Source organism: Dama dama, chromosome 32 (assembly GCF_033118175.1).
Source record: "Dama dama isolate Ldn47 chromosome 32, ASM3311817v1, whole genome shotgun sequence".
Lineage (NCBI taxonomy): Eukaryota > Metazoa > Chordata > Mammalia > Artiodactyla > Cervidae > Dama > Dama dama.
In genome coordinates this window covers 32,062,674-32,086,807 of record NC_083712.1, presented here as the reverse complement: position 1 = coordinate 32,086,807, position 24,134 = coordinate 32,062,674, and the positions used below count along the sequence as shown (strand labels likewise).

General features: G+C 44.8%; 1 long non-coding RNA gene across 3 annotated transcripts in view; it reads left to right on the top strand.

The window, feature by feature from the left end:
* LOC133050341 (uncharacterized) overlaps positions 1-9,779 on the top strand; it is a 158,252-nt gene extending 148,473 nt beyond the window's left edge. For all 3 annotated transcript variants that reach the window (XR_009691598.1, XR_009691599.1, XR_009691600.1), the window contains one exon: positions 7,851-9,779. This is a non-coding gene — a long non-coding RNA (uncharacterized LOC133050341). The remainder of the gene's footprint in view (positions 1-7,850) is intronic.
* Positions 9,780-24,134: the final 14,355 nt, after the last annotated feature.

Below are 24,134 nucleotides of genomic sequence, written 5' to 3'. Positions count from 1 at the left end.
AATTGAAGATGAGCAATCTGCTGGGAAGATTTTGAAACTAAGGTTCTAACTCTTGAAAGTCTATGTGATGAGGAAGGGTAAACAAATGGAAAAATTTAGGAAAAAACAGTTTTCTCTCTCCTGTATTTTTCTGGTATAGCCCTGAATTCTGAGATAGCGTGCCCTCCTCTGCTTAATGCTTTCTCCACAGCCATCCTCTCTCCCCTCCCCACCAGATCCCTCAACAGACAGGATGGGGAAATGAAAGGAAGCCTAAATAAAGACAGCTCTTGTTAATTACCAAAAAAAAAAAAAAAAAAAAAAAAGGATCATTGAGTTCAATGAGGCACAGCAAGGCTATAACACTTAGTTCTTTATGGTTTGCAGCATTATGTCCCTCAGACTGATGCCTTTCTCTGAAAGCAGAAGCTTGTCATGAAGCTGTTGGGTCTCTTGGGTCTGTCATGGTCATGATCACAGATGGTGAGAATCATCCTTTTGTAGCTGTGAGTCTGGAATGTAGCCCTGCCTTATATCTCCTATGGCTGTTGTTCTGCCTTGGAGAATGGAAGCTGTGCTCCTGAGTTGGAGGATGAGAATTTATTGCTGGTACAACTGTTAGCATCTAGGCTTAGATTTCTTCCTTTCCTTTGAGATGGATGGTGATATATGGTATTCTACTAGACAGGGCTTCTCAGGTGGTGCAGTAGTAAAGAATTCGCCTGCCAATGCAGGAGATAGGAGAGACATGTGTTCAGTTCCTGGGTCAGGAAGATCCCCTGGAGAAGGAAATGACAACCGACTCCAGTATTCTTGCCTGGAGAATTCCATGGACAGAGGAGCCTGGCGGGCTACTGTCCATGGGTTTGCAGAGTCAGACACGATTGAGCACATATGTGTATGAGAGAATGTGACTTTGTAGATTCCTCTGTAATCATGAAACATATGCCTTCTTTATACCTCTCTTCTCTTTATTTTTCCTTATCTTTCTCCATATGATTCTAAAGAATATTAATGGTTCCTAATTACATTTTTTGGACCATAGACTTACTGGCCCTTAAGTAACCCTAAGTGTTAATCGCTCAGTTGTATGTGACTCTTTGTGACCCCATGGACTGTAGCCCACCAGGCTCCTCTGTCCATGCAATTCCCCAGGCAAGAATACTGGAGTGGGTTGCCATTTCCTTCTCCAGGGGATCTTCCCAACCCAGGGATCGAGCCCAGGTCTCCGGCACTGGGGGCAGATTCGTTACCATCCAAGCCACTAGGGAATCCCCAAGTAACACTAGATTGTCCAATGTTACTAAGGAACCTCTAACCTCTTTGCCAGCATTTGATGAGACTTTAGTTATTGTATGAAATTCCAGTTACCATGATCAGGGAAACAGAGGGATACACCCCTTCTTTAGAAGAGGTTGGGTGGTACCCTAACAAGGAGGAGACTTCTGGAAAAGGGGCATAAACCTGATTCTGCCACCAAGGAAAAAAGACAAGAACGTAATTTATCTCGGTGTCAGGCATGAGCCATAGAAACGTGAAGGAAGAGTCCTGCGAAGCTTGAATCAACGTGGCATGTGGACCCTGCCACATCCCGAGAGGAGGACAGATAATAGCTCGGAGGAGCTGCTCAGCTCCAGCCCCTGTAACTTGAGCCCAGCTAGCTTGGATGCAGCATTGTTTCCACCATGTAGAGAAACTGTCAAGAAAAAAGCTGATTCTGATTTTAAAGTCATTGACCTTTTCTGCCTGCCAAGAAATTTTGTTCTTGGAAGGACATTACAGGTAGAAGTTAGGGAGCAGCTTGGGAGAGGGTTTCAGGCTAATATTCACATGACCCTGCTGTTATAAACAAACCATATACATAGACACGGGGCTTCCCAGGTAGCTCAAATGGTAAAAAAACATCTGCCTGCAGTGTGGAGGACCCAGGTTTGATTCCTGAGTTGGGAAGATACCCTGGAGAAGGGCATGGCAACCCACTCTAGTATTCTTGCCTGGAGAATTCCATCGACAGAGGAGCCTGGCGGGCTACAGTCCATGGGGCTTCGAAGAGTGGATATGACTGAGTGACTAATAAACATTAGACACTAATGTCTAATAAACACAGACACAATATACCCTTATATGTACACAGTATACCCCCAAAGCAATGTTTTCTTCTGTTTGCTCATTACTGTGACTCTTAGTTCTAGATTTGGCTTTTTATTGTGTTTTCTGATAATAATAGCTGACATCAATTAATACTTCAAAATCTTCACGGCAATCCAGTAAGTTAGGTTCTATAGTAGGATGTTCTCTGTCCCTATAGAGAAAGAAACGTGCAGTGAGGTGAGTCAGTTTGACGTGGTCTCACAGGGTGTGAGTGGTAGAGGGCGGATTTGAGACCAGACTCTTGGACCTCGAAGCCCTCTCTCTTAACCTCCCCAGTCCTACCTTTCTTAGTCTGCCCCATTTGAACCTGTGCATTATTTTAGATCTCTCTTGGGAGCGAGGCCAAGAGAAATGGCCACTGTGGGAGATCTTAGTGTTCACATTCCTGCTCTTCTCCCTGAGCTGTCTATTCCCCTCCTCCCCAACTCCAAAAGCATGTCCTTTAGCTGAACAGGCTGCAGATTCCAAGGGTTGAATCAATGCAATGCCTCAGTCCTTGCTTTGTTGTTTGATGTGCAGATCTGGGTTGTGACTGCAGGCCGAGGTGACGTCTTGTTCATCCAGAGATGTGAGGGTGCTGCGGCTTGACATCTCGTTTGCCATCATGAAAAAATTTGAAAGGAGGAAAGAAGAAGGTTGACTGATTGCTGAGAACCTTGGATCAATGAGTGTCAGCACGGGCTGCAGGAGGCACAGGGAAATTCAGGCGCTGGCTTTTTTCCAACAATTTCGCCTTCCCCTGGGTTTTCAGACCCTGAAGTAAATAGAATATACCCACTATCTATGAAAAATGACTGAAGAACAATTCCCCATGGTGTTCCATTGTTTTTTTTTTTTTTAGTTGTGGTAAAATATACATAATGTGAAATTTACGATTTCAGACATTTTTAAATGTACGATTTGGTGGTATTAAGTACATTCCCAGTGTTCTGCAACCATCAGCAATATCCATCTCCAGAACTTTTCCTCATCCTAAACAAACTCTGCATCCTGAAACAGTAACTTCCCATTCCCTCCTCCCACCAGACACTGGTAATCTCCATTCTACTTTCTGTCTGTTTGAATTTGCCCGTCTTAGGCTCTCATATAAGTGGGTTTACCTAATATTTGTCCTTTTGTATCTGACATTTAACTTAATGTCTTCAATGTTCACCCATGTGGTAGCATGTGTCACAATGTCATTCCTTTTTAAGGCTGAGTAAATCCTGTTGCATATATGACATTTTGTTTATCCATTTATCTGTTGATGGACATTTGGGTCGTTTCCACCTTTTGGCTGTTATAAATAATGCTGCTGTCAGTATTGGTGTCTGTTTGAGCCCCTCCTTTCATTTCTTTTGGGTGCATACCTACAAGTGGAATTGCTGGATCACATAGTAATTCTGTGTTTAATTTTTTGAGTAACAACCAAAGCATTTTCCATAGTAGTTCTACCATTTTATGCTCCTTTATGCACCACTTTATTTAAGTTACTTTGTTAAATTTGTTATTGATGTATAGTTGAATTACAGTGTTCATTTTGTTTTGTTTTTATAATAGCCATTCTAATGGGTGTGAAGTGGTATCTTATTGTGGTTTTGAATTGCATTTCCCTGGTTAGTGATGTTGAGCATCGTTTACTGTATTTTTCATTGGCCATTTGTATATCTTTTTGAAGTTAAGTCCTTTGTTCATTTTAAATTGGTTTTGTTTGTTTTTGAGCTGTAGGAATTCTTTATATGTTTTGACTATTAATTCCCTACCTGATATATGATTTGCAAATATTTTTTCTCATTCTGTGGATTTCCTTTTCACTCTCTTGATAGTGACACACACAAGTTTTTTATTTTGATGAAGTCAAATTAATCTGTTTTTTTCTTTTGCTGTCTGTGCTTCTAGTATCATATCTAATAAATCACTGCCAAGTGCAATGTTATGAAAACTTTACCCCATGTTTGCTTCTAAGAGTTTTGTTGTTTTAGTTCTTTGTTCCATTTTGAATTAATTTTTGTGTATAGTGTAAGAACTCAAATTCATTCTTTTACATGTGGATATCCAGTTTTCCTAGCACTACTTGTTGAAAAGGCTGAACTTTCCCCATTGAATGGTCTTGACACTTTTGTGGAAAATCAACTGACCACATTTAAAAACCTTTCCATTCTATTTTTGAGCATCAGTTGGCTTGAAAGAATTAATCTCTGATAGTGCTGAAAAATTATTACCTAGAGCAGCAAACATATTTTCTTGAATAAATATTTTTTCAGTCTATTTACTCTGAATGAGAATATCTCTAACATACTTTTATCCACTTTTTATTGATACTTATTTGTTAATGGTGCTATCATTTTACATTTAAATCCTTTATCTCCCTGCAAGGTAAATTGTGACTTCTTCACGGAATAATCCTGAAATTTTCAGATGAGTACTTGGAAGGGTCTAGGATTTTTGTAAGACTGTGACCTTGGTCTGTGGCAGAGAAGGAGGCATAGAGCAGCTAATGTCTTGTTCTGTTGGAAGTTGACACCAAATGGCTCTGCTATAAACGTAATTTCTATGGCACTGATGTCATGATGACTGCATATGCCTTTACTACTTGGGAGCATATTTTTGGCATCTGAAAATCCATGTTTATTATACTTTAAAGTTTTTAGATTGTTTACACAAATGATGTTCTTACGTGGTTTTTATGACCACCCTACGAAGTAAGCCAGTTAGGTCTATCTGTCTATAGTTTTATCTGACCTGCCTCTTGAGAAACCTGTATGCAGGTCAGGAAGCAACAGTTAGAACTGGACATGGAACAACAGACTGGTTCCAAATAGGAAAAGGAGTACGTCAAGGCTGTATATTGTCACCCTGCTTATTTAATTTATATGCAGAGTACCTCATGAGAAACGCTGGGCTGGAAAAAGCACAAGCTGGAATCAAGATTGCCGGGAGAAATATCAGTAACCTCAGATATGCAGATGACACCACCCTTATGGCAGAGAGTGAAGAGGAACTAAAAAGCCTCTTGATGAAAGTGAAAGAGGAGAGTGAAAAAATTGGCTTAAAGCTTAACATTCAGAAGACTAAGATCATGGCATCTGGTCCCATCACCTCATGGGAAATAGATGGGGAGACAGTGGAAATGGTGTCAGACTTTATTTTTTTGGGCTCCAAAATCACTGCGAATGGTGATTGCAGCCATGAAATTAAAAGATGCTTACTCCTTGGAAGGAAAGTTATGACCAACCTAGACAGCATATTAAAAAGCAGAGACATTATTACTTTGCCAAAAAAGGTCCGTCTGGTCAAGGCTATGGTTTTCCCAGTGGTCATGTATGGATGTGAGAGTTGGACTGTGAAGAAAGTTGAGCGCCCAAAAATTGGTGCTTTTGAACTGTGGTGTTGGAGAAGACTCTTGAGAGTCTTGGACTGCAAGGAGATCCAACCCGTCCATCCTAAAGGAGATCAGTCCTGGGAGTTCATTGGAAGGACTGATGATGAAGCTGAAACTCCAATACTTTGGCCACCTCATGCGAAGAGTTGACTCATTGGAAAAGACCCTGATGCTGGGAGGGATTGGGGGCAGGAGGAGAAGGGGACAACAGAGGATGAGATGGCTGAATCGCATCACCGACTCGATGGGCATGAGTTTGAGTAAACTCCGGGAGTTGGTGATGGACAGGGAGGCCTGGCGTGCTGCGATTCATGGGGTCACAAAGAGCTGGACACGACTGAGAGACTGAACTGAACTGAACTGATGTGTCTACCTATCTATGTATCTATCTGTTAGATCACACCCAAATCTCACAGCCAGTCAAGGGAGGACCTGGAACATGTGTTCTGACATCTGACTCTGAGGTTTTTCTTTCCATGCATGCCCAGAATATGGCACCTGCTCTTCTAAATGAAATCATTTCTAGACATGAAATGTTGACCGTCTTCTCCTTCCTGACTATGGAACAATGAGTGTCAGGCAGAATGACAGAGATGTACCCTAAGTGCAATATTTCTCAATACTTTCCCATTATAAAGGGCAGGCCAAGAACCACCCCCCCCCCCAAAAAAAAAAAAAATAAACAACTTTAGCCATGGAGAAGGAAAGATCTCTGGCTCTGGCCTTCTCCCCACGAGATTTCTGGTTTTACAGGGAGATGGCAAGCAGTGGGATGTTCGCGCTCAAGAATTGTATCACACGCCGAAGGCGGAAGGTCCCCGCTGAGAACAACCCTCTCGTCTCCCAGATGAATAAATCCAGGTCCAGGGAAGGGAAGGATTTCCTCCTGGTCAAGCTGCTGGCAGAGGGCAGAGCTGGCAGTGGCCCCGCCCTTCTGGTCCTAATCGGAGCCCTTTCTGGCATGCACTCTGCACTCCTGTTTCATAGCTCCCTTCTCTGGCTCCTCATTTCTGCAAATGGGCTGTCATTATTTTTAGATACCAGGATGAATCCTCAGTCATCTTCAATAAAAAGTATGAACCTAGACTAGTTCACGAAATTGTCCTGAATCTTTTTTTTTTTTTCCATAAAGGAGAACAATTTAAATCTTGGGCATAAAATATATTTATGCAAATAGAAGAAAAAACTGCCTCATTTGACAGGCTATCTACCGTGATTAATACAATCATTATAAATAAGTAATTTCTTTTTGACCATGCAACATGGCTTGCCGGATCTCAGTTCCCCGACCAGGGATTAAACCTGGGCCATGGTAGTGAAAGTGCTGAGTCCTGAGACCACCAGAGAATTCCCTAAGCTACTAATTAATAAAAGGATATAATATCAAGATCACAAGGAATCAAAGAAGACATAATTTCCTGACTAATCGCCTGATACATTTATTTTTATTTTTCCTTGTACGCATTTTTGAGTATGTGCCAAGCATGGTGATTTGTGCTGTGGATGCATAGTGATGGGCAAACCTTTGTCCAAGTCCTTCCCTCCACCAAAAGCCCTTTGAAATGCAGATGTCCACAAGAGGCCAATGGAATGAGCTGCTGATTGATGAGTGAAGCCAGAACCAACACAGATATTGATTATACAGGTCAAGTTTCTTTGGGATTTTGAGACCTGAGGTTGACTTATCTATTGGTCAACTGGTTTTACTGGTCAGAGGCTTCCTCCTCTCTATGGTGGGAAGGACTGCTTTCCTGGAAGCTTCTGTTTGCTGTGCATCTAAGGTGCCTTTAGGGATGCTTCGCATAGTTAGGGAGGGTGGGTGATACCGACTCCTTGAATGAGACACCTGGGCCATGTGGCCTCAGTTATCAGACAGCAAGTCAGTTCAGCCTCTGGAAGAGATTCACCCACATTTGTTCACAGCATCCCAACTCTTGCTTCAGAGTCTCATCTTAGCGAGGGTAGGGGTTGTGGTGAAGTGGGTTGGTAGGGAGGACTGGATAGGAAAGAGTCAAGTCACAGCTGGCTAAAATGTGGGCATCTTCAGGTAAGTATAGGGGCAAAGGGACCCTCTGCTCTGATAGATTGTGTCATGAGTCCAGGCCTGGAAGGGACACGGAGATTTCATCAAATCTATTCCAAGGCTTCTAAGCAGGATTGCATTACCAGCCATACGCCCATCCCCAGGAGGAAGCTGTCTGCTCTTTCTAAAAATATCTTGAGATTTCATTAACACATTGTCCCTTTTAATATACACCACTGTCTTACTATCACCCTAGGGAAGGGTGTTTTTTTTTTTTTTCCCTTTTGTCTAATCTGATTCCTTACAGCTGCAGTTTCTTCTGTTTTTTTCTTGTAGTTCAGCAGCTATGAAGAGACACTAGCCGGCCACCCGTGCAGCGTTCCTTTGTGGCAGACAATGGCACTTGGGAAATGCCACACGCATTAGAAGCAGACACGGATTGTCTGAGGAGCCTGTGCAATGGAAACTCCAACTGAAATCGCACAGAATCACGAACATTCTACTTCAAGGGGCTGGAAGAGGGGGGAGGAAGAAAAAGCCTGAGTATCATTTTCCGACAGGCCCGGGCTGCTATAAATACGCGCACGGCCGCAGAGACAGCATGGGTGGGTGAGAGCTGTGTGGGTGCCTGGCGAGCTCTGCTTGGGCCAGCTCCCTGCCTCGTCTTTGGCAGAACTGAGTGCGGGAGGGTTGACTTCGTACAGGGGGGTCTGAGGTCCCTATTTCCTTGTGCACCCCTGGTTTCTGGAAGGGATGGTGGTCTCTGCTGATTCAACAGCGGTGGGGGCTGTTCATGTCGTGGATGTGGGCTTAGTTGTGGACGTGGATCTGGTTGGTTGGGGGGATGCAGCGGGGCCTCCAGGACCTCATCCTGTTTTGCTTTGCAGAAGCATCAGAGGGCTGGGAAAGAAGCTGTGAAGTATGCTGACTGCCACAGTGTAACACATGAGGAAACAGAGGCAGCAAGAGAGAGAGTCACACAGAGAGATAAAGGTTATCAAGAATTATTTGGTTGTTTACAGGAGAAACCCACTGGGACAAGATTGGGGTTATGACAAGGCTAAGGCTGCAGGGTAGGAAGTAAATAGGGCTTCAGAAGAGACTGGGACCAGGATCTTAAACCTTTAGAAATGGAGATTTTTTCTCTTCTTCTTCTTTTTTTTAAAGTATTTATTTATTTGGCTTCACCTGGTCTTAGCTGTGGCATGTGGAATCCAGTTCCCTGACCAGGGATTGAACCCTGGGCCCCCTGCATTGGGATCTTGGAGTTTTAGCCACCGGACCACTAAGGAAGTCCCCAAACTGAGATTTCTTATTCTCATTCTTCCTTTCTCTCTCGGGCCAGCCTCGGGCAGAGTCTTTTGTCCTTCCACCAGTTGAGGTCTCTGACTTGTAAGTGTGGAAGAATAGAAATGGCAGAGCCAGAGTATACAATTTGCAGGTGGCCTGCTGTGCAGTTTCTTGAGTGGAAGTGGCAGTGATCTAAACTATGATGTGGACAAAGTTGTGTAATGCACACCTGCACACTCATGCAAAATGGCCCTGGCAGTGCCCAGTTGGTACCAGAATTCTAAATGCAAAATGTTGCTGAGAATTCTCACTGCAGTCTAGGAAACCCAGGACCCCTACCATCCTGGCCAGTAAAGGTTAAGAGCCAGGGCTCTGGGTCAGAGACTCTGGGTTTGAACTGAAACTCTGGGTTTGCCACTTCTCAGCAATGGGGTTTTGGTCAAATAAAATACAGTAAGTGTTCAAGAAGTGTAAGCTAGTTCATCATTACTGTTCTTACTGCCATAGTAATCTCGTCCTCGTCTTTGACCTCACGTTTGTGGCTCTAGTTCTCCCTCCGGATGAAATGGCACATTTCTGGCTCCAAGATGCATCTCTTGACCTTACTCCCCTTTCCACCTCAACTTGTCCTTAGTTATTTGATACAGGACATAGGAATTCCCTTTTCATAAAACTCACCACCAACCTTCTCTATAGTTGCTGTGCCTTTTCACTTCAGTTGCATCCTACTCTTTGTGACCCAGTGGACAGTAGTCCACCAGGTTCCTCTGTCCATGGAATTTCCCAGGCAAGAATACTGGAGTGGGTTGTCATGTCCTCCTCCAGGGGATCTTCCCGACTCAGGGATCAAACCATCTCTTAATGTCTCTGGCTTTGATAGGCAGGTTCTTTACTAGTAGCACCACCTGGGAAGCCCCTATAGCTACCTAATGTCTTTTTATGGAAAAATATTTTAACAGCATTTTTGAATGATAAATCCAAACAGGAACCAGCCATTGAAGAAATGGACCAAATCTAAAACATCTCACAAGGAATCCACTCCTTGGTGCAATTGCCCAAGGTGTCTGAGTGGTGAAACTAAGCTGAGGTCCACTGGGAATTTTTTGCTTGTTTTTCGGTGAGTCTGGCAGACAGTCTACTCCAAGTATTTCTGAGCCTATTGTTTGATGCTATTTTGATTTCCTTCACACGTGGAATTTATTCCTATTCTTAGCACTCGCACGAGCACCCGGGGGTATTTGCACATGTTTTCACGGAACCAACCGTAGTGTATTAACAGATCCTTGCATGTGCTTTCCAGAGCACTCAGATCCAGCTGACCCTCCGGCTCAGTCTCCATTCCCTGCATAATCTCCAGCCTGGGCTGTGCTGACCACACCTCTCTGGAAAACTTGGACCAAGGAACAAATCCAGTTCAGGATCACCCGATCCCACCAACAGCGGCAGGTCTCTATTAGTGGGTGAGCCACACAAATTAAATGTGGATGCCAGAAAGGGGGTTCTCAGAAAAGTTTTAATTGGAAGAATACAGCACAAACGTACATGATTAAAAGCATTGCCTGGAGTTCCTGAGCAGGGTAGAATTTTTTTTTTTTTTTAACCCAAAGCCTGGTCCTTCTCTGCTGATTAAAGGATACATCTTGTCAAGCTGCACAGTGGTGGTGGTGTGACAGCCTAATGCCTGAGTGTGAACAAAAAAATCCGAGGCTCAGACCCCACTCACTCTGCTCTTCCAGTTGATCCAACAAAGCCTTCCGACATGATGGTATCCCAGGCCCAGGAAAGGAGAAACAATTTCCCACCCAGGTCTCAGGAAGGTGGTGGGCAATGTCTTGCAGAGATGCTCTCAATGGTACAAGAAAGCCTCTCAAAACTCTCCCAAACCCTAAAAGATTCAGCCCAAATTAAGGACTTTGTTAGCAGCAGATTGCCAAAGCTTTTCCTCCTTTTATTTCTTCTGTCGACTTGCCACAAGCTGCACAAAAGGAGCCTATTTCTCCTTCTGCCCACAGATTCCTGCCTCAGAAGCCTTTCCAAGAAATCATCCAATTATTTCTCAAATGTAAGGGCTTTCATTCTCTGTCCTTTGTGCTGTTTATCTTGGTAATTTCTTTCCATTTTTAGTTTTTTTTTTTCCTACCTACCCAAAGTTAAAGCACATGGTTTACAATGAGAGGAAGATTGTACCATCTCAATGCTGTGACCAAGCCAGACGGGTTCCAGGCCTTACTGTTTGTAAGCATGCGCAGCAGAGGAAAAGGTATTTATTTAAGGTTAAGGACAAATCGTCCATAGTTGGAATGATTAATCACCTCCCGGTTTGTGAAAAATGATGGGGCTAGGATGCAGAATTTGTAGGGAGCTGAAAGGTTGAATTATATGCTAGCAGGCGAGGTGGGAGCCTGCGAAAAATGAATATATTTCCATGGTGAGTCTGTATGTGGAACATCTAAAGACACAGCTACTCTGCAAAAATATATCAGGAAAACATTACCCTATGTGCACCCACAGTAACTTCTCTGATTAGTTTCTTTAACAAACAATCCAGGCAAACTCAGGTTTTCTTAGTTCCTTTTACAATGTTATATACCCTTGAAATGTCACCCAAAGGTATTTTGTTAACAGATCATAGAAACAAATGGAAAATCTCTTAAACATGGCTCCAAAAAAGTCCCATGCTGCAACATGTACAGAATAAAAGCTCTACCTGTGACCACTTCCCAACTGAAGGTGGTGGCTTGTTACGCAAATAAAATCGATTTTGAATTGGTTCTGCTGAAAACTGCAAAACAGGCCAAGAGTAAACATGGCACACCTTCAAGCTGGCTCATATACATCTTGTCAGAGTGGAGGATATCGTGGTATGACTGATCACATAGAAGCCAGTGATCCTGAAGTGTAGAGAAGGAAAGCGGAGAGAGACTTTAGATCTGTCTGTCCGGGTCTATGAGAGGAGCATCTGCTTATGAATTTGATCAAAGACCGATGTCCTGGAGCGAATGACCCCTTTTCCTGTTCCCTCCTAGGGAGTCATTCTGGACACTTCCACGAGTCTTCATCTCTACATCTAATTGGCCAACAGAACCTGTAGAACCCACCTCTCAGTAACCCCCTCCTTCCCACCTCACCTGCCGTGGCCTTAGGCCTGGCCTGTGGCATCTCTTCCTTCACTTGAGCAGCCAGCTTGCGCCTCTCCTCTGCAGCCCCTGCTCTAGCATCGCTGGCTTTACCTGCCAAGCAGAGCTTTCTGGAATACAAAGCTACATGCCATTGGACTGCTTAAGAGCCTTCAGTGGGTTCTGGTTCTTGCAAAGGTGAATTAAGCACACACCACCTCCATGTCTGCCAGTGACTACAGTTAAAAGTCCCTGGAGAAAATGGATCAAGTAGCTCCTGGAGGACACAGAGAAGTAAAATGATAGCAAGCAGACTGGGAAGAAAAGAAAGCAGTACTCCAAGTATCACGGAACCAGGAGCAGATACAGTCACAAGAAGAGAGTGACAGAACAGGGAGACGAAAGCACTGGATTTCTAGCCAGTGGGCCAGTTTGGGAGCTGGAAAGTTCCAGGGAGGTCAAGGTAGCAATCCTATTAAGTTGTGTACGAACTTCTGGCTCATCCCCGAGCTGCACATGCATAGATCTAACTCCAACTTCTGAACGTGTAAAATGAACAAGATTTTGGGGGCTGAAGATGTTTGAAAGACCTGCCATCAAAACTGTCCAGTAAGAAATTCTTAGAAAGACAAAAGATTGTTAAGGATAGATCTAAAATTTAAGTTGAAGCCATTTTGCTATTTTTAACAGGACGCCTTCAAAATAGGTTTTATCACTACGCCTTTCTCATCCACCATCCTTCTGTAAAAAGCTTTCATCACTTGCCATCCTTGTGTGAGGGGGAAAATCAAGGAAAAGTAGTGATTTGTGTGTGTGTGTGGCTAAGATGGCAAACTGTCCAATGAAGAGTCCTGCTCACCCTTCCACAGCCCAGCACTATTGCTGAGAATCAGTCACTCCACCAAGAGCCCATTTCTCAGCCCCTCTTGATTTTAGGTAGGACAATGGTTGGCTGGTGGTCACCAAAGGAAGGTAAGCAAAAGTTGTTGTTCAGGCCCTCAGTCGTGTCCGACTCTTGGACCACAGCCAGGCTTCCCTGTCCTTCACCATCACCCGGAGTTTGTTCAAACTCGAGTCCATTGAGTGAGCAAAAGTGATGCATCTGAATTCCCAGAAGGCAGCTAGAAAGCAGCTGTGTCTTCTCTGCTCTACTACCTGCTCTCCCAACTGGATGTAGATGTCTCCTTGAACCTGGGAGAGGGAAGGAGTCCTTGCTTATCACAGGGAGAAAAACCACCTGCCAGCTGGAAACATTCATCTTTGACTATTACTTGAGCGAAAAATAAATCCTCATCTATAGACTTTGTTCCATGGTAGTTAGCATGACCCTGAGCATAACAATTATGCACTTGGGTGAGTCAGTGTCACTGCTGGCAAAGAAGAGCTTGAGGGTAGGGGAGAAGAAAGCATGTGAGACCAAGGGTTCCATTCAGGCCAGAAGGAGCCTTTAAGATAGAGAGCCTTGGAAACACACGGAAGCTTTGATGTGGGCATAGGCCTGCTTACTAGATATGGCCTAGGGAGTTGCGGCTGATTTTATGTAAACCTCCATGGACAGGGTGACCTCAGCTCATGGCTTGCTCTCCTCTGCTGCTTTTTGACAGCAGCATGCAGTGCTTGCATTTCAAAGCTGTCTTAATACCTGGGGTACAGAAGGACTCTCTCAAAAGATGTTTAGTGTCAAAGATATTCTGCTGCAAATGCTTATGCAGAATAAAAGATCCTTTCAGACAGTGAATAAGCATTGCCTAATGTGCCCGTTTCACTAAGCTTAGATTTTTACGTGCCACTGTTTAAAAAAGTGGGACTCACCAGAAATGGGCCAAAATCCCATTTTAAGGACAAATATAATTGAACCTTCTTTGTTCTCAAACTTCGGCCCCGAGAACTCAGGACAGGGATGGATCCAGGGAGATATATAATCTTCTCTTTTGCAGCTTCCTTTTCTGAAGGACTGTTTAAAGAGTTCTTTCTCTTTGCCCTTGACAAGTGATTCACACATAGGGGATTAATTTTGGGGTGGGAGCTGTGGACCAGCCCACGCTCCCACAGTCACCTGAGAAGGCACTGAATTCGGTTCCCGGGGTTCAGAGAGGAAACGGGTGTCACATGCCTGGAACTGGAGGACAGGCACTGACCTGGGAGCAGAGAAGGGGAGCAGGGAGAGCCTGAGATCTGATCATCACGTGAGTGCACGCTAAGTCACTTCAATCTTGTCCGACTCTTTCAACCCTATGGACCGTAGCATGCCAGGCTCCTCTGTCCATGGGATTCTCCAGGCCAGAATGCTGGAGTGGGTTGCCATACCCTCCTCCAGGGGATCTTCCCAACCCAGGGATCGAACCCACGTCTCTTATGTCTCCAACCATACTAGAATCTCCCTGACACAGCCTGGACGCACGCTGGCCACCCAGGAGTGGGGCTGACCCAGCCTCACCTGCTGGCTGCAGGGCCCCTGGCTCCCTCAGAGGACTGTACTCGGATTGGGTGACTCATGGTGGTAGGACATACCCAGGACTAGCATAACCTCTGTGGGCTTCCTTTAGTTTCTGGGTGCGTTCTCCACATTACCGGAGCGTGTCTGTTCCGTGGCTGACCTCTAGGCGCCCCCAGACAGCGTCACCTGAATGATCACTTCACGTCTCTGTGCCCAAGAACTCGTGTCCCTGCATTTCTGAAGAGGCTCTTGGACATCAAAAGGCACCTTTTTTTTTGCCATGTGGTAGAACAGGAAGTTCCTCTCTCCCACTCCTCCTCCCCCAACCTGTGAACCCTTATGTAAGCCTGTTTCTTCAGCCTCTCCCTTTCCTTTCCCCCTTGACTTCCCATCTAAAGCATCTCTGCCTGAGCCATTGAGCCCCTTCAGCTCTGGTGTCCTCCTTGTTTGTTCTGCTCCCCTGTCTACCTCATTCCAACTTGATGCTCCTAATTTCTAAAATGTTAAGTGGATGACCATCTCATGGGGTCCACAAGCCAAGACGTCGTAAACCTTGATGATCAGGGCTTACTATTGATAAATATCTATTTGTCGTGCTAGGAACTAGTGAATTTTCAGAATTCTTTTTAATTTTTTTTTATATAATTTATTTGTGTGATAGGAACTAATGAATTTTCAGAATTGTTTCTTTTAAATTAATTAATTTATTTATTTTTGACTGCGCTGGGTCTTTGTTGCTGTTCATGGGCTTTCCGTAGTTGAGGTGCCTGGGCCTCTCTTTGTGGTGGCTTCTCTAGTTGCAGATCACAGTAATTGTGACTCATGGGCTTAGTCACTCTGTGGCATGTGGAATCTTCTCGAAACAAGGATCAAACCTGTGTCCCCTGCCATTGGCAGGCGTATTCTTAACCACGGGCCCACCAGGGAAGTCTCAGAATTGTTTTCTGTGCATATTAGGCTTAATTGTAAGCGGCTCAAAACCTATGCTAAGTCTCCCTTCCCCCCAGCCATATGCTTGTGGTGTCAGAAGGTTCTGGAAGGACAGAGTTAGGCTTCCTCCTCCCCAGTGGGATGGAATGGGGGAACTGACACTGGCTTCCTGCCTGCAGCGGGGGCCCCCTGCCCTCTGCTCTGACCTTAGGAATGGCTGTTGCGAGTTCCCCCGGGAGCCACGCTGAGCCCCGGGCCATGGGTCAGTGCTGCGGACTCCATCCTGTTCCGGGAGAGCCCAGCGACTCTGCCGAGGTGCCTGGGACACCTATGTGTGTGTCTCCCACTCCGGGGGCAGCCTGTGAACCACGCAGCAGCTCCCACAGGCCATAGCTCTGGCATCAGATAAACCAGGGTTCAAATCCCTGTTCTGTCGCTCACTCTTCTCTCTAGCTGTGTGACCTTGGAAAGCTGTTCACCCTCTCTGGGCTCCAGTTTCTTCATTGTTAAACTGGGATAATCTCTGCAAATTATGCACCCCTGCACTTTGTGCATTGTTGATGGAGAACGTGTTTTTTTTCCTTTCTGTCTCTTTGCCTCCACTGTAACCACAGCCCCTCCTCCTGCCCATCCCCTCCAGCCGGCCCTGGAGGGGCGGCCTGGGCCACAGGCTTTCCTTTCCTTTTCCTCTCTGGAGCTGGAGTGAGTCGGCTGTTATGAACGCACAGTTCATTAGCAGGCAAATGGACAGGTGATACTTCCTGCTGGCAAAATAAGCAGCTTGGGAGCAGGCAAATGTGAGGGCTTAATGCCAGGGTGAGGAGCCGCGGGGCCTGGGGGAGGAAAGAGCAGTTAATATAATCCCAGACAGAGAGATGTGCTCAAAAGCACCTGTCTGACAGCTTTCCCTGCCTGGAGACCAAGGGAGGGTCTATGGGGATGTGGTTGAACAAGAAGGCATTTCACATCGTGGGGATCCTTTAGACAGAGTGCAGCTGGGACGGGGAGGGACTTCAGGGCCTGGGTGTGAACGGGCTCGCGGTGGTGTAAAAAGGGAGCGTGGATCACAGGAAGCAGATTTAAGAGGGGGCTGTCAGACAACCTTCTCTTGATTTGCTTGTGGCTTTTCCACCTGCCCTCCTCTCAAAAGCAAGAGAGACTCAACCTCACCCCTGCAGGAGTGGATCTTTTTCTTTTGTTGTTGTTGGTCAATTGCTCAGTCTGACTCTTTGCGACCCATGGACTGCAGCACGTCAGACTTGCCTTATTTGGCTTCGCCGGGTCTTAGTTGCAGCATGTGGGATCTAACTCCCTAATCTGGGATCAAACCTGGGCCCTGTGCACTGGGAGCGTGGAGTCTTAGCCACCAGGGACGTCCCAGGAGTGCGTCTCTGATAGGACATGATAAGCCAACCCAGGGTGTCAGTTCTGCCCACTGTGACACAGGAGGAACCAGATCCAGCCGGGAGCCCCTCTCCCCTGGAGCGGAGACCCCGATCTCACTCCCTGTCTCTGCCATGCGCCCCGTCTCCTGGACTCACATCACTGGCCCTGTGTATCTGGCCACCTGCTCCTTGGCCGCCCAGCACGGAGGTGGCCCTGTTCTGCTTTGCAAGACAAACGGAGGAACAGATGGATGGGGCCTGATGACGGGCCAGGGACAGCTGTCCCAGCTGCCTTCTCCTGAGTGTCCCCCACTGCCTGACACTTGTCTGTGAGCTTTAAGGGGGCGGCTGGGGTGGAAGACCCCATAGCAACAGTGAGCAGACGGAGTGTCTTGCCAAGGCCCTCTCTTCCATTCAGCTGTAGGGACTGACTTCCTCATCTGCCAAACCAGGAAATAGGCATGGGTCAGGGGACAAGGCATGAGATAAGGGGCAATCTTAGACAAACAGCAAGTCTGCTGGCCCGACTTTCGGTGGCTGGGTCGTTTGTTTTTCTTGCCATGATCGTGTCAGGAAGGTGGGATATCACACAGGATACCCGAAGCCCTCAGAGTTCAGTGACTCCAGCTCTTCTGGCTGCACTTATGGAGGATCCAGGGACACTTGAAATAAATCATTGGCTCTGCCCAGCTCTGTCTCCCCTAAATCCTCCTAGGCTCAGGCAGGTCCTGGCTGGTTATAGTCCCTTTGTCCACATGTGCTCTTGCAAGTACACTGGCCTAGGGCAGCCATCAAGAAATCTGGGTAGAATGAATGGAAACACTACACTGGTGTCTGGCTTAACTCCCAACAGCAAAGTCTCTGGAGTTCCATTCTGTTTGGAGAGGCCCCGAGTGGTGTCTTGGAGCCTCATGGGTTCCCATGGCAGTTTTCTTGGGACATAAAATCACAAAATCGAATGCCTGGGGTGAGAGGTTAGTGCTCTTTCATTAGAGCTCTTTCTGGCCTTTTTCCTCACCTCTCTTCCTCCCGTCTTTCTGCTGAGGGTTCTGCCTCCAGCCTCTGAGTAGATGGCCCGAGGGGGACTTAAGTGATGCTGGGCTTTGCTCACTCGGCACTGGCCCTCACTCAGACCCACGCCAGTGTCCCAGGACCATGCTCAGTCTCACTGCCTGCTCACCATGTCCTCTTGTTGGTCCTTTGCCCCAAAGGTCAAGGAACAGTTATAGCTCCCTGGCCCCCAGAGGCTGTTATATCCTGTGGAAGTAAGCCCATGCCTGATGGATTCCAATGGACCAAGTCCTTAGTTCCTATAGAAAAAGCCCATCTGTACAGGCAAACTTATTTTATTGCACTTCGCTTCACTGTGTTCTGCAGATACTGTGTTTTTTCCAAATTGAAGTTTTTGTGGCAACCTTGCTGTAAGCAGGTCTATTGGCACCATTTCTTTTCAACGGCATTGGCTCACTTTGCTACATTTTGGTAATTCTCGTGATATTTCAAACTTTTTCATTATTATTATATTTATTATGATGATTTGTAATACGTGATCTTTTGATGTCACTGCTATGACTCTCTGAAGGCTTAGACGATGGTTAGCATTTTTTCAGTTCAGTTCAGTTCAGTCACTCAGTCATGTCTGACTCTTTGCTAACCCACACACTGCAGCACACCAGGCTTCCCTGTCCATCACCAACTCCTGGAGCTTACTCAAACTCCTGTCCATCGAGTTGGTGATGCCATCCAACCATCTTACCCTCTGTCGTCCCCTTTTCCTCCTGCCTTCAATCTTGTCCAGCATCAGGGACTTTTCCAATGAGTCAACTTTTCAAATCAGGTGGCCAAAGTATTGGAGCTTCAGCTTCAGCATCAGTCCTCCCAATGAATATTCAGGACTGATTTCCTTTAGGATGGATTGGTTGGATCTCCTTGCTGTTCAAGGGACTCTCAAGAGTCTTCTCCAACACCACAGTTCAACAGCATCAATTCTTCAGCACTCAGCTTACTTTATAGTCCAACTCTCACATCCATACATGACCACTGGAAGAACATTAGCTTTGACTAGATGGACCTTTGTTGGCAGAGTAATGTCTCTGCTTTTTAATATGCTGTTTAGGTTGGTCATAGCTTTTCTTCCAAGGAGCAAGTGTCTTTTAATTTCATGGCTACAGTCAACATCTGCAGTGATTTTGGATTTTTTAGTAGTATTTAAAAATTACGATATGTACATGGTTTTAGACATAGTGCTATCACACACTTAATAGACTTACAACATAGTGTAAACATATAACCTTTATATGAACTGGAGAACCAAAAATTCATGTGACTAGCTTTATTGCAATACTTGCTTTCTTGCGGTGATTTGAAACCGAACCCACAATATCTCCGAAGCCTGCCTATAGGTTATTCTTGTTTAGAGAGGTTTCTTGATCCCTTTAGTGAAAAATGTTTCCCATTTGAATGAAAAAAAGTCATTATCAAAATTAGGGTTGTGTTTTTGTGTGACTTTTCTTCTTTCTCTCTGCCTCTGTTATGTGAAGAGGGTAGCAGGTGGGGTAAGCTAAATAAGCAGAGGAGATAGATGCCCCTTTATAAGCTCTGTCAGTTGACAGGACATGCATTACCGCATTGTAGGTAAACCATGTTTCCACAAGAGAGATGATAGGGGGCTGGAAATCTCAGAGTCATGCTTGAAACCTTGGATGCCATAGGTGTGTTCAGGTGGGTTAAAAAGGGGCATACTAATCAGATCAGAAGAAATACAAAGACTAAAGAGACTAAGTGTAAGGGTCAATAAGACAGGTGCAAATTTGTTCTTGTGTGCTTATTTTTAAAAATCTTATTTTATGTTTTGATACTTTTTTAAGTGGAACTATTAATTCCACTCTTCTTATGAGTTGTTGTTTAAATGTCTTAATTTTGTTTATTAAAGAATAACTGGGTAGAAAAACAAGTGATTATTTTCTTTTGTTCACCACACCAAAGCTACACAGACATCAGCAAGACACCACTGACGTAGTATATGCAGGTCCCCAGTGCAAAGTACCTGAGAGGAAATTGCCAGTTGCTAACTAATGCAAACGACATGACTCATCTTCAGTTAACAGCGTCAGTGTTATTTGATTTTGCATTATCAGTATGATTGGTGAAATGAAAATGATTTTCCTCTCCTGCTTGGCTGGCTGTATCTCCTGGCAATTAATATCTTATGAGAACAAAATTAGCCCAGTGAGAGTTAGCATTTATTGACTGTCTGGAACAGTATTAGTCACATTCGTGTAGAATCTCATTTAACTGATCAAGAGCCCTATGCAGCAGGCATTATCATTTCTATCTTTCAAAAGAAGAAAGTGAAACCAAGAAAACATGGGGTCATGGCTCAAGGTCACAGAGCAGACGAGTGGTGGGCTGGGATTCTGTCTCACATCTGACCAGACTCAAGAACCCAGGCATATCTCCCAGGTGAGGGAGTTCTTCAGGTTGTGCTTACATCAAAAGTTGTCCTCAGTCTGCCAGAGTTCCTCATTTGTTGCTGTTCAGTCTCTCAGTCCTCTCCGACTCTTTGTGACCCCATGGACTGCAGCACACCAGGCTTCCCTGTCCTTCACCATCTCCCAGAGCTTACTCAAACTTGTGTCCATTGAGTTGGTGATGTCATCCAGCCATCTCATCCTCTGTTGTCCCCTTTCCCTTCCACCTTCAATCTTTCCCAGCATGGGGTCTTTTTCAATGAGTCAGTCCTTTGCATCAGGTGGCCAAAGTATTGGAGCTTCAGCTTCAGCATCAGTCCTTCCAGTGATTATTCAGGGTTGATTTCCTTTAGGATGGACTGGTTGGATCTCCTTGCAGTCCAAGGGACTCTCAAGAGTCTTCTCAACACCACAGTTCAAAAGCATCAATTCTTCAGCAGTCAGCCTTCTTTATGGTCAAGCTCTCACATCCATACATGTCTACTGGAAAAATCATAACTTTGACTATCCAGACCTTTGTCAGCAAACTAATATCTCTGCTTCTTAATATGCTGTCTAGGTTAGTAATAGTTTTTCTTCCAAGGAGCAAGCGTCTTTTAGTTCCATGGCTGCAGCGACCATCTGCAATGATTTTAGAGCCCAAGAAAATAAAGTCTGTCACTGTTTCCATTGTTCCCTCATCTATTTACCATGAAGTGATGGGACCAGATGCCATGATCTTCGTTTTCTGGATGTTGAGTTTTAAGCCAGCTTTTTCACTCTCCTCTTTCACCTTCATCAAGAGGCTCTTTAGTTCCTCTTCACTTTCTGCTATAAGGATGGTGTCATCTACGTATCTGAGGTTATTGATATTTCTCCCGGCAATCTCGATTCCAGCTTGTGCTTCATCCAGCCCAGCATTTCACGTGAAGTTCTCTGCATATGAGTTAAAGAAGCGGGGTGACAATATACAGCCTTGACATACTCCTTTCCCAATTTTTGAACCAGTCTGTTGTTCCATGTCTGGTTCTAACTCTATACAAGTCAGCAAAAACAAGACTGGGAGTTGACTGTGGCTCAGGTCATTAACTCCTTATTGCAAAATTCAGACTTAAATTGAAGAAAGTGGGGAAACCACTGGGCCCTTCAGGCGAGTGCGGTGCTGTGTGCTTGGTCACTCAGTCGTGTCCGACTCTTTGCAACCCCGTGGACTGTAGCCCCCAGGCTCCTCTGTCCATGGGGATTCTGCAGGCAAGAATACTGGAGTGGGTTGCCATGCCCTCCTTCAGGGGATCTTCTGAACCCAGGTCTCCCACCTTTCAGGCAAACTCTTTACTGTCTGAGCCATCAGGGAAGCCAGTTCAGGTATGACCTAAATCAAGTACCCTACGATTACACAAAGGAAGTGACAAGTAGATTCAAGAGATTAGATCTGATAGAGTATCTGAAGAACTATCGATTGAAGCTCGTAACACTGTATGGGAGGTGGTGAACAAAACCATCTCCAAGAAAAAGCAATGCAAAAAGGCACAATGATTGTCTGAGGAGGCCTTACAAATACCTGAGTAAAGAAGAGATGTGAAAGGCAAAGGAGAGAAAGATATACCCATCTAAATGCAGAGTTCAAAAGAATAGCAAGGAGAGATAAGAAAGCCTTCCTAGGAGCGCGGCCAGCGCGCAGGCCCAGAACCACCCGAGACGTGGCTGCCGGCTACGCCTCTGAGCGGAAGAGGGAAGTGGAGCCGCCAGTCTGCGGCTTCCATTTAAATTTATTTAAAAAAAAAAAAAAAGAAAGAAAGCCTTCCTAAGTGAACAATGCAAAGAAATGGAGGAAAAGAATAGAATAGGAAAGACCAGAGGTCTCTTAATGAAAATTAGAGACACCAAGGGAACCTTTCATGCAAGGATGGGCACAATAAAGGACAAAAATGGTATGGACCTAACAAAAGCAGAGGATATTAAGAAAAGAAGGCAAGAATACGCAGAAGAACTATACAAAAAAAGATCTTCATGACCCAGATAACCACAATGATGTGATCATTCAGCTAGAGCCAGACATCTTGGAGTGAGAAGTCAAGTGGGCCTTAGGAAGCATCACTACGAACAAAGCTGGTGCAGGGGATGGAATTCCAGCTGAGCCGTTTCAGATCCTAAGAGATGATGCTGCTAAAGTGCTGCACTCAGCATGCCAGCAAATTTGGAAACCTCAGCAGCAGCCACAGGACTGGAGAAGGTCAGTTTTCATTCCAGTCCCAAAGAAGGGAAATGCCAAAGAATATTCAAATTACCGCACAATTGCACTCATTTCACTCATTTTGAGCAAAGTTCTCCAAGCCATGCTTGAACAATATGTGAACTGAGAACTTCCAGATGTTCAAGCTGGATTTAGAAAGGGCAGAGGAACCAGAGATCAAATTGCCAACATCCGTTGGATCATAGAAAAAGCAAGAGAATTCCAGAAGAACATCTACTTCTGCTTCATTGACTATGCTAAAACCTTTGACTGTGTGGGTCACAACAAACTGTGGAAAATTCTTAGAGTTTCTAATGCTGCTGCTGCTGCTGCTGCTAAGTCACTTCAGCCGTGTCCGACTCTGTGCGACCTCATAAACGGCAGCCCACCAGGCTCCTCCGTCCCTGGGATTCTCCAGGCAAGAGTACTAGAGTGGGTGTCATTTCCTTCTCCAATGCATGCACGCATGCTAAGTCGCTTCAGTCGTGTCTGATTCTATGCAACCCTATGGACAGCGGCCCACCAGGCTCCTCTGTCCACAGGATTCTCTAGGCAAGAATACTGGAGTGGGTTGCCATTTCCTTCTCCAAAGAGTTTCCAATAGCTCCTTATTAATCCACAATTTTCCACCATTTGATAAGGTGATTGTATTTCCCCCAAAGTTAAAAGGTTATTAAAGTAAGTTGGACCCACTTCTGACTCAGAAATATCCAAAGGGTGTCTTTCCAGTGACTTATTGCTTCTCTAAGAAATGTCTTACCTAATGCCATACTTTTAGCTGGGATTCCTGTTAAGGCTCCTATCACCAACTTGGAGCATAAACAGTGTCATTCCAAAGTAACATTTCAAAACACAGTCGGTTCTAAAGCTCCCAGGTAGTGGGAGACCCATCTTACCCCACCCTCTTCTTAGAACTTCTCCAATGGCATATTCTAAAATTCTTAGACCATATCCAATGATGAGTTCCAGGGACTTCCCTGGTGGTCCAGTGGTTGGGACTTCACCTTCCAATGTGGGAGGTGTGGGTTACATCCCTGGTTTGGGAGCTGGGATCTCACATGCCTTGCAGCTAAAGAGCCAAGGCATAGAGCGGAAGCAATACACTTTGGATCTATAACAAATTCAAAAAGACTTCAAAAATGATCCACATCAAAAAATCTTTAAAAAAAAAAAAACAAACAAAATAAACAACCTCTCCCCCGAAGATGAGTTCTAATTATTCTTACTTTCCTGACTAGAGTTTGAACCCATATACCCTGCATTGGAAGGCAGATTCTTAACCATTGGATGACCAGGAAAGTCCTAGGTCTGAGCTCTTTGTTTGAACCGAATCCAAAATATTTGTGATTATTCTGCCACTTTGCTGCTCATCCACCCAAAGTATCTTTGTTTGCTCATTAATTAATACAGAGTTGAATTAATTATAAGGGAATAAAAATGATGGCAACTTAACCGTGTTCATTATCTATTTGCTAGCCATGATGTTGGGAGAGTTGACCATTGTAACAGATGATATTTAAACTGTATAACATGACTGTATTTAATTATCTGTGATTAAGTTAGAGATTAATGAGTACATATTTATTCCCATTGGTCGCCAGGAGTCTATCATTGATTTAATTTAAATTTGGAAAGACTGAGCAGAGTAGGACATTACTTAGATGCCTGACTACAGCAATTCATTTGGTTTAGTTAATTTTGAAGATGGATATTTGCTAGTAAATAATTAGATCATTTATGCAAGTCTGGTTTTTTCATATGGTAAGTTTGATAAGTAAAT